Genomic DNA, 9,494 nt, shown 5'->3' on the forward strand with positions numbered 1-9,494 from the left:
AAGCCACTTAGGAGACCTGCACTGCACTCACCACTGTCTCCATCCCCCACAATACCTGGTTCCATTCCTGGGCAGGGATGTCCCCCTCACATTGTTCTGCTCATAGTTGTTGTGGTTCTGGCCTGGTCTGGTTTTAAATCAGGAACACAGTGAACTTGGAGGATGAGTTTAGACAAGTTCCTTCCATGTCTAGGCTATGGAATACTTTGGGTAACATGATCCTGGTGTTATTGCTTCTTCTGAAATCTGGCCAAATTCAGCATTGACTCCATTGGGACCTGAGCTTATCTCTGTCATAAGACCCTACTGCAGTCTCCTTACTTGTCCCTCCTATTATCTGAATGTTTATATTTTCTTGGTTCATTTTGGGTCCCTAATTTTGTCTGTTTCTCCTAGATTTTTCAACATATTTGCATGTAGTTGTTCAAAATCCTCCCTAATGATCCTTTAAATTTCCTTTGTGTCTGCTGTAAGACCTCTCTTTTCAAGTTTCATTTTATGGGTTTAGGTCTAATCTCTTTTTCTTTTGTTAATTTAGCTAAAGTTTTGCCAACTTTGTTTTACGTTTTCAAAGAACTACTCTTTGTTCCCTTGAACTTTGGTAGTGATCCTCTTCATGCTATTGCAATTTTTCTGCCCTAATCTTGATTATTTCTTTCCTTCTCCTTACTTTAGACTTGGTTTTTGTTTTCCTGAGCCATCACCAGGCAATTTACTTGAGGTCTCTCTCTTTTGTCCTTTAGGTACAGGTTTCTCTAGTCTTTCCTTTTCATAGTGCTGTTTCTGGATCCCACAAGTTCTGATATGTTGTCTTTCCATATTCTTCTGACTCTAGGGATTTTTCACTTGTTTTGTGGTACGAGGCATAATCTTCAAGTGTTTGTGAGGTTTCTGTAGGTTCTTCTGCTCTTGATTTTTGCTTTCATTTTATGGTGATTAAAAAGAATAAGAATTTTAAAAATATTTTAAAAACTTGCTTTATGGCCTAATACATAATATACCTTGAGGAATGTTCCTTGTGCAGGTGAGTGGAATGTGTACCTCACAGCTGTTGTATTCCCCATTCTGTTGATTTCTATTAAGTCCACTTGTCCCATAGTGCCATTTAACTCTAACATTCCCTTGTTGATTGTTCATCTGTAAGATCTACCTCGATGAGAGATGGGCTCTGAAGTCCCCCAATTTTGTTTTGCTGGAGCCTATGGCTTCTTCTTTGTCTAGTAGTGTTTGATAAAATTGGGTGCTCCAACATTGGTGCATTTATATGTATTGGTGACATTAGGATATCTTCTTGCTGTTTCCCTTGATGAACATAGAGTGACCTTGTTTGTCTCTTCTGCCTGGCTTTGGCTTCAGTGTGTTTGTCATATATAAGCATAGTGACTTCTCCCTGCATCCAGACTCCACTTGCTTGGAAAATTATTTTCCATCTTTCCATTTTCAGTCTTGCTCACCTTTGCAGGGGAGGGGAGTTTCTTGTGGGAAGTAGATTTTTTAAAAAATCCAATCTACCCTTCTATCTTTAAATTGAAGACTAAGACCATGTGTACTCAAGATTATTCTGAAAAATATGGTATGTTTCTTATCTTTTTGTTGGCTTTCTTTGTTTCTTTAATTCTTTTTTTTATGCTTGTCTTTTTGGTGAAGAAGGAAACATAGAATGCTCAGATGTTACAGGGTTTTCTAAATCGATAACATATGACCCTCTCATTTCTCAATTGTGTATCTATTCTCCTAGAGACACTTCCTGAACACTCCCAGTGGTGTTCATCTTTCTTCCTCTTCTGTGTGTAGGATTCCTTTAAGTATCTGTCCAGCTTGTTTAATGGCCATGAATTTTGTTAGGTTCTTCTCATCTTGGAAGGTCTTTAATTCTCTTCCAGTTCTGAAGGCACTACGTTCCTGGTTGCAGTAATCTAGGTTGGCACCTCTGTTCTTTCAGTGCTTGAAATACACCAATCCTCCTAGTCATCTACATGGGGAGGGAGGAGGTAACCATTGAAGTGTGGGTTGGCTGAAAATAAAGGCCAGGATAGTAATATTAAGAACTAAACACAAAAGATGCAGGACAATATTGGAAGCAGGGGCATGACAAGTGGAAGAGAACTGATGGGTCTGATGCTAACAAAGAGAAAAGCCTAGAAATGTTTCATTGATAATGAAACACACCAAAGGGATTCCATGCAGATCAGAAAAACAGGATAAGAGTGGGGAAAACAAATTGTTTGAGACTCGGCATGTTATTCCCATCTCTGGGTGGTTGTGTTTGACCCTAGGGCTGTGAGCTAAGGCTCATAAGGTCCAACTATTATTATTGCTATGCCAAACCCCATTAGATAATTTTTGACGTTTTCCCTACCATGTTGGGAAGCATAATATTTGTCTGCAGTAATGACAGATATGCTTATAGCCAGCATGGCATCTAAGCCTTTCTTCAAATTTGAGTGTGGAAAGTTTATCTCTTATATGAATTTTCAAACCATTAATTTAGTCTCAATTTTTTCTTCAACATTCTCCCAATTGTAACAGCTTTGGAAGTGTTTTGAGCAAATTATTGAGGCAATGAGCTTCATTAGATTACATTTCTTAAAAAGTTCCATGATATTTATCACCTTTTCTCCTCACTCTTACATTTCCAGTAATTAAAGCCTAAGGAGGTTGAACACAGGCTCCTAGGCCATTATAGGAGTCCTCTTTGCAATTCTTGTCTATAAAGTCAGTCATGGAGCCATGAGTATAATTGAGAAAATCTGAGGCAGCAACTAAATGCCAGAGATCTTTTGGAATACCACCCTTGCTGAAGTTAGAATATGGACCTTCAGGGGTCATAGCATCCTGATGTGGGTCTTATCAATTCTTGGAGATCCATCCAAATATATCCACATTTCTAGAGGCATTATGTTGCACTGGCAAGACATTTACACACTCTGTTGATTTAGGACAGGTGCCAAATTCTATTGCAGAATAATTAGGGCAGTAAGATATTGGTGGATTTTCCATAGAAATGGCTGGCTTTTTATGGGCAACTCCCTTTTTAATAACTGTCCAGCCATTTGACCTTAAGTCCCAGAGGCCAGTATGCTGTCTTTACCTTAAAAGTTACTTTTAAAACAGCCACCATGTTTATCATGGGACTAAAATATAGGTGGATTCCCACTGTAGCCAATGTAATTAAATCCAGGCACATGCATTCATCTTTAAAACCTCCCATTATATGAATATCATTAGTAGATAGTGGGATGGATTCTTCATCCACATAGCTGGATGTACTAAAGGTAGATCTGGGAAACAGGTCCAACAAATTTTTCCATAGACTCCACTCACCGGGCAACTCAACAGAACCAGCATAGCCATTGTGGTTGAGACTTATTACCTCCTTGTTGTTGAACTATCTGCTCAGCCTGAAAGGCCAGGCCCTTCAGTTGTCTCATCAATGACAGGTTGGGTTTTCTGGAAATATAGAGGCATAGCCTTTACCCTATGTTATTACTAAATCTGGTTTATTCTAGTACTCCATGTGTCACTCATCAGGAGTGAGACTTTTAATATCACAATTTTGAAACTTTTCAAAATAATTGTGAGATTTAGTGGGGTCATATGGGATTTTGTTTCCCCCTTTTTATTTTTAAAATTGTAGAAAAAAAGTTGATATAAACTGGACCACCATTAGCTTTAGAGAATGGCCCAGCACTGTACAAGTATTTAAACAGCAAGAAGTGACAATACATATTTTTATTTGGCCAGGAAAATTAGCAAGAGTGACCTGTGATGCAAGGGAGGATTGTTAAAGTCCATGCTGTTGAGCTAAAGAGGGCACCACAGCAAAAGGAGGCCTAGATTTTTGTTGTTTTGTTTGTTTTTATGAGTCTTATGCTTTCCCTTTGTCTCTACTAATGGGCTAAGCAATAAAAGTATAAACTTGGGCCAGTATAGATACTAAAATACAGTATTACAACTTGTTTGTCTTATAAGAAATCACCTTATTATTATAAATTACCTTCAGTTGCTACATTAAAATTTGTACTTGCATAAAGCTTTACGAGATAATAGTTTTAAAACTTGTAAGGATAATACAATATAAAACTAATAAAAGATTTAATTTTATAATAGTTATAAATTAAGGAATATAATTTTTATAATTTGAAACATTTACTTATTTATAGTGTTTTTGTTTACTTTAGGAATATAGTAATCTTTATAACAAAAGCCTATCTTCTGAATTTAATTTTAAATAAACTTGAATAATTGTCTTAACTTGGAATGAGATGAAAGAATTTTAACTTAGGTTTGGTGGCCACTTGTTCAATCTTAGGCAAGATGTTTTGATTTTGAAACTAGTCTTAATTTTTTACTTGAATATTATTTTATAAAAAATTATACATAATTTTAAAATTAATATTAATTAGTGACCGTAATTTATCATTATATATGAAACATGAAACAGACAAGGTAAGAGAGCTTTTAATTCCCTGTTAAGGGAAAGAGGCAAAACATTTTTAAACTTTAAATAAGTTAGGCTCTCTTTGTTGTCTTTTAGAAATATATTTAAGTTGACTTCTCAGGAGAACATAAAGTTTTATAACATTTCTCGGTAGTCATCATGAACCATAGAGTGAAGCTGCTTGAAGAGGTATCCCATCGGCTTATAGGAGGGTGCAGTTGGCTGAGCGAGGAGGCCAGTGGTGATACCCTGTCTTTCATCCATAAGGAGGTGGAAAGGGTGTTAAGGGTTAGGAAGAGAGAGAGAGTGCAAGAATATGTAAGAGCATTCCTGAGCTTGTAAAAGGAATTGGCTACTAGCTTAGGGGAGGTGAGGGTCCAATGAGGGGTCTCCTTAGTGGCCTTGTATAAGGGGTTGGTAAGAAGTGCAAAGTGGGGAACCCAATGCCTGAAAAAGTCTGCCAGACCTAGGAGGGAGAGGATATAGTCCACTGTTTTGAGTGGTTGTAGGTCATGGAGAGCTTGAATTCTGTCTGATGTCAGGCTTTTAGAGGTTGAAGTGAGAAGTGTACCTACATAGTTAACTGAAGAGGTAGTAAGCTGGGCTTTGGCTGGAGAGGCCCAATAGTCCAGGGACCCCAGGAAATTGAGGAGCTGAGCAGTGTGAGTTCATAATCCTTGAATGATGAACTGCATAGAACGTCATTCACATATTGTAAAAGTGTGCTGCCCCCTAAGTCACAAGCAGTTAGATCCCATGCCAAGCCTTGCCCAGAGAGATAGGGACTGTCCCTGAAGCCTTGGGGTAGGACTGTCCATGTCAACTGATGATACCTAAAGGATGTAGGGTCTTCCCATGTGAAGGCAAAGAGCTAATAAGAGTCAGGATGGAGGGACGCTATAAAGAAGGCATCTTTAAGATCCAGGACAATAAAGTGAGTGCTCAAAGGGGGGCCATGAGAAAGAAGAGTGTCAGGGTTGGCAACCACCTGTTGGATGGGAATAACTGTCTCATTCATTAGGCGGAGATTCTGGACTAAGTGATAGGCTCCTGAGGGTTTGCATCCTGGCAATATGGGAGTGTTGCAGGGGGAGTCAGTAGGAAAGCGGGGTCCCTGGGCAAGTAAGCAGTCTATAATGGGTTTAAATTGCTCCCTATAGGTTTTGGAGATGGGAAAATGGGGACATAAAGGAAGTTTAGTTTGCGGTTTCAGCTAAATATGTACTGGCTTGTGGTGGGAGGCTATGACCGGCTTGAAGATGTCCCAGTCCTGGAGATCGACTAGATCAGGGGACGATGGCACAGTAGATACTGTCTGGTTATCAGAGAGGGTAAAGATTAGAGGTAGAAGGACATGGGTGGTAGTATTCCCTGGATGTATTTTGGACCGTGGCTCCTAGTAATTTGAGAACATCTCTGCCTAGGAGAGGAATCGGACAGGATGGAATGACTAGAAAAGAGTTTGTGAATGGGTGTCCCTTCAGGACACAGGTCAGCTGAGCAGTTCAGTTTGGGGAGGAGGGTTTGCCTTCAATCTCCATAACTGAGACCTTGGAAGAAAACAGAGGCCCAGAGTGGGCAGGCAAGACCGAATAGGTAGCCCCTATGTCCACAAGGATGGTTGTGGACTTAACCACTACCTGAACTGTTATCCTGGGCTCCATGAGTGTAATGGGGGTCCTCAAGTCTGGGCTTCTTCAGTCTTCTGTGAACCCCAATAGTTTAAGGGAAGATACCACCTAGCTGGTCATACTCCGATGTAGAGGCACCAAGGAAGGGCCAACCATGGGGCAGTCACTCTTCAAATGTTCTGTCTGCTTACAGATAGGGCATGGCCTGGAAGGAGGGTGTGGCTTTGGGCATTGGTGATTTCAGTGACCTTTGCATCCACATTTGAAGCAAGTACCTGGTGTAGAGGAATGATGGAACTTCCATGGAGCTATTGCTTGAGCTGTAGGCCTCAGGGCTCTGGTAAGGCCTGGGTTTGAAGTGTTACCTTTTTGTGTAATTGAGCCTACCTAGCTAGTTCAGCTGACTCCTCCTGGACATTATAAATTTTAAAGGCCATTTTCACCAGATATTGGATACGGTTCTGAGGGCCCTCCTCCACTTGTTTGAGCTTTTTTCTGATATCATAGGTTGATTGAGCCTGCTAGATGCAGGCTCACTCATGGGGGTAAGGATGGAGGACAGAACAACAGAGATGTCATGCCAGATAAGATCATAAGTCTGGGAGAAGTATTGGCATTTTTAAATATAAGTAGAAATGTCAGCAGAGAAGGACCCAAGTTGCTTTTCAATCTGGGAAAGATCTTGAAGTGAGAATGGGACATGTACTTGGACAATCCCTTCAGCATGACCCACTTCCCTGAAGGGACAAAGGAACTTTGGGTTATCTGGTAAGAGGGTCTGGTGGGACTGGGTGTGGGCACTGACAGGAGAAAAGAGGGGTGAGTGGGTGGAGGTAATCATGGCTTCAGGAGAGGAGGAAAGAGGGGGGTGAGAGGGATGGAGGGGGAGGGGAAAGGTTGTGTCAGTAGAAGAGGTGGGCAGAGGAGCCTTGGCTGCAGGAGAAGAGGGAGTTGTATGGAGCGAGGGAGGAGGAGCTGTGGTGGCAGGAGGAGGGGTGGAGGGGTAAGAGGGGTGGCAGGAGCAGATTGGTGTGTATTGGGAGGGGGAAGACAGGTAAGGTAGGGCTGAGAGCAGCTTGGGTGGTTCTGAGGATGTGGAAAGAGAGGTTGAAGAACAATGGGAAGGAGTTTGGGATTTTCCTAGCAAGGAAGACTAGAACAGAGAGGAGGACAGAGCAGAGAGTAGAGGGAAGGACAGGATCATATCTCAGAAATCCTGAATGTTTTTGCCCACTTTCCTGTCCAGCAACCAAAATTGTCCAATTCAGTGAGGGTTTCAAATCAAAGTTCCTTCTGGCGGCCATTGTGACTCATTGTTTAAGTCTGGTTCTTTTTCAAACATTCTCTCTCTGGGTTCTTGTTCTGCCTTAAACCCCTTCAATCTTTCAGCTGAATTCTCTCAGATTCCATTGATATTTTTAAAAGATTAATGTTTTGCATAGTTTGTCTGGCAAGTTCAAATATTTGGCATCAGTGCCAAGAAAATTATAGAATGTAGGAGGTGTCAGGTTTCCTTGTATTGTGAAGTTTCTTGTATTTGTGCTAAATTTGCCCTGCCGATGAGATGGATGTGTCTCTGCTATTTATTTATTTATTTATATATTTTTAATCTAGGATGGAACACAGAGGAGCTTAAGCACTGAGCCAGCCACATCTTCAGCCCTTTTTTTTTTTTTCATTTTCATTTTGAGAGAATCTATCACTAATTTGAATAGGGCATCACTATGTTACAGAGGCTGGATTTGAAATTTCAATCCTCCTACCTCAGCCTCCCATCTTCTGGGATTAAAGGCAGGCACTGCCATGCCCAGTTGTGTCTTACATTTGTTTTGGATCCATTCTTATCATCTGCCTTCTCCTGGTGCAGTTGGCTAAGGACGGTTTGGTGTGTGGTGTTGTTTCACTCCAGATGCAGTCCATTGCCTCTATTCCTTGTTGCATCTCTAGCTGTGACGAGTGAGGACTGACCCTGGGCATTGAGTTCCACAGTGTGAAGGAGTGGAGTTCTCTGTCAAGAGAGTGGGGAGCCTCTGGTATTCCTGTGGTGTGATGTAGACAGAAGGGTCTGTGGGTCATGCCTCTCTACTTCCTCCTGTAGTTGGTAGGGAAGTGCCTACCACTAGAAGAGGTTTTCTTGAGCACTGATGGACATTGGTTTTGTCCCTTAAAATCTCATTTTAGAACAGATATGTGTATGCAATTATCCAGACAGCTCTTCTGAGGAATTGGAATGCTTATGACAGAAAAAAAGATGTGACTGAGATGCCAATTTTGTGTCCAAAAGAGACTGAAAATGAAAGAGCTGCCAAAAATAGTGGGCCCAATTTGAGGGCCATATTGTTTTGCATATTGGCAATGAACTTCACCTAAATGTCCTAGACTGGTAGAAAATTGAATGGAAAGGGGCTCAGAAGTACCTTGAGGGTGACTATTGGGAGACAGCTTCCCCAGGGAGAGTGTAGGTGACTCGTCAATGTAATTATGTTCTCACCTTTGTCTCCAAAGTAATTCACCAGTTGAGTAAATCTTGAGTTCTTTGGAGACTGTGTGATGCCTGAAGTCTCAATCAACATGGAACACACAAAATATGACTCACACCCTAAAATGTAGGTAGGGAAAGAGCTGGGTAGGCAGATAGGAAACTTGCACTCACCAAGGTCAAGTTTCTCCTAACAGAAAGATGACAGTGGAATAGAAAGACCACAGATGCAAGGCTGAGCTTCAAACAAAGGGTGAGACATCTGTTAAAAAGGGATAAACTTCAACACAGTGACCTTAACATGAGGGGAAGACATGGCACATGAAGTGCACATTGTCCCTGAATGCCTTACCAACAGTGGGCTGTAGGCTTATTTTCTTAAGCCTTAGATCCTTATAAAACCTGAGACAATTGCCACTCATTGGCAACCCTCTCTTGGGACCCCACCCATGCAGGATTTCTGCTTTCTTTATATTGTTTTTGTATAATCTGACACTTTGCCCTCACACTTTCACTATTTGTGCTGTGAAATTCCTTCAATGGATGAATAAGGCAAAGAACGCAGTCAATTCCATGGTGTGTGTCACAAAATAACTGAAGACTAATTATGTCAGGAAACTAGATTGATATGGGAAATGATATTACCTACTGCCCAGCTCCACATCCTGTCTGTCCCCAGAATGGGGCTGCAGTTGAACCCTTATGAGATCATTCAGACCTCACTAAGAAGAATGCATTCTCCATTTTGAAAATATGAAGACAGCACTCAATATTCTTTACAGCTGCTGAAACTAATTCTGACCTCCATGCAGGAATTTCCTTCTTCTAGGACAACACACTCTCCTCAGGACCCTTCTCATACATTCTAGGCAGGAGACTCAATCCTCCTTAAGACATAGAAAAGCCAGAGATCAGAAGTGCAACTCATGGATAAGTGGACAGG

At 41.2% G+C, this 9,494-nt stretch overlaps 2 long non-coding RNA genes across 2 annotated transcripts in view; one reads left to right on the forward strand and one right to left on the reverse strand.

The window, feature by feature from the left end:
• LOC125614872 overlaps positions 1 to 3,324 on the forward strand; it is a 7,051-nt gene extending 3,727 nt beyond the window's left edge. The window contains exons 2-3 of the long non-coding RNA XR_007345444.1: positions 2,687 to 2,688; positions 3,314 to 3,324. This is a non-coding gene — a long non-coding RNA (uncharacterized LOC125614872). The remainder of the gene's footprint in view (positions 1 to 2,686; positions 2,689 to 3,313) is intronic.
• The window catches only part of LOC125614870, a 12,312-nt gene extending 8,308 nt beyond the window's left edge, over positions 1 to 4,004 (reverse strand). Inside the window, exon 1 of the long non-coding RNA XR_007345443.1 lies at positions 3,325 to 4,004. This is a non-coding gene — a long non-coding RNA (uncharacterized LOC125614870). The remainder of the gene's footprint in view (positions 1 to 3,324) is intronic.
• Positions 4,005 to 9,494: the final 5,490 nt, after the last annotated feature.

The sequence above is a fragment of the Marmota marmota genome, unplaced genomic scaffold (genome assembly GCF_001458135.2).
Source record: "Marmota marmota marmota unplaced genomic scaffold, marMar, whole genome shotgun sequence".
Lineage (NCBI taxonomy): Eukaryota > Metazoa > Chordata > Mammalia > Rodentia > Sciuridae > Marmota > Marmota marmota.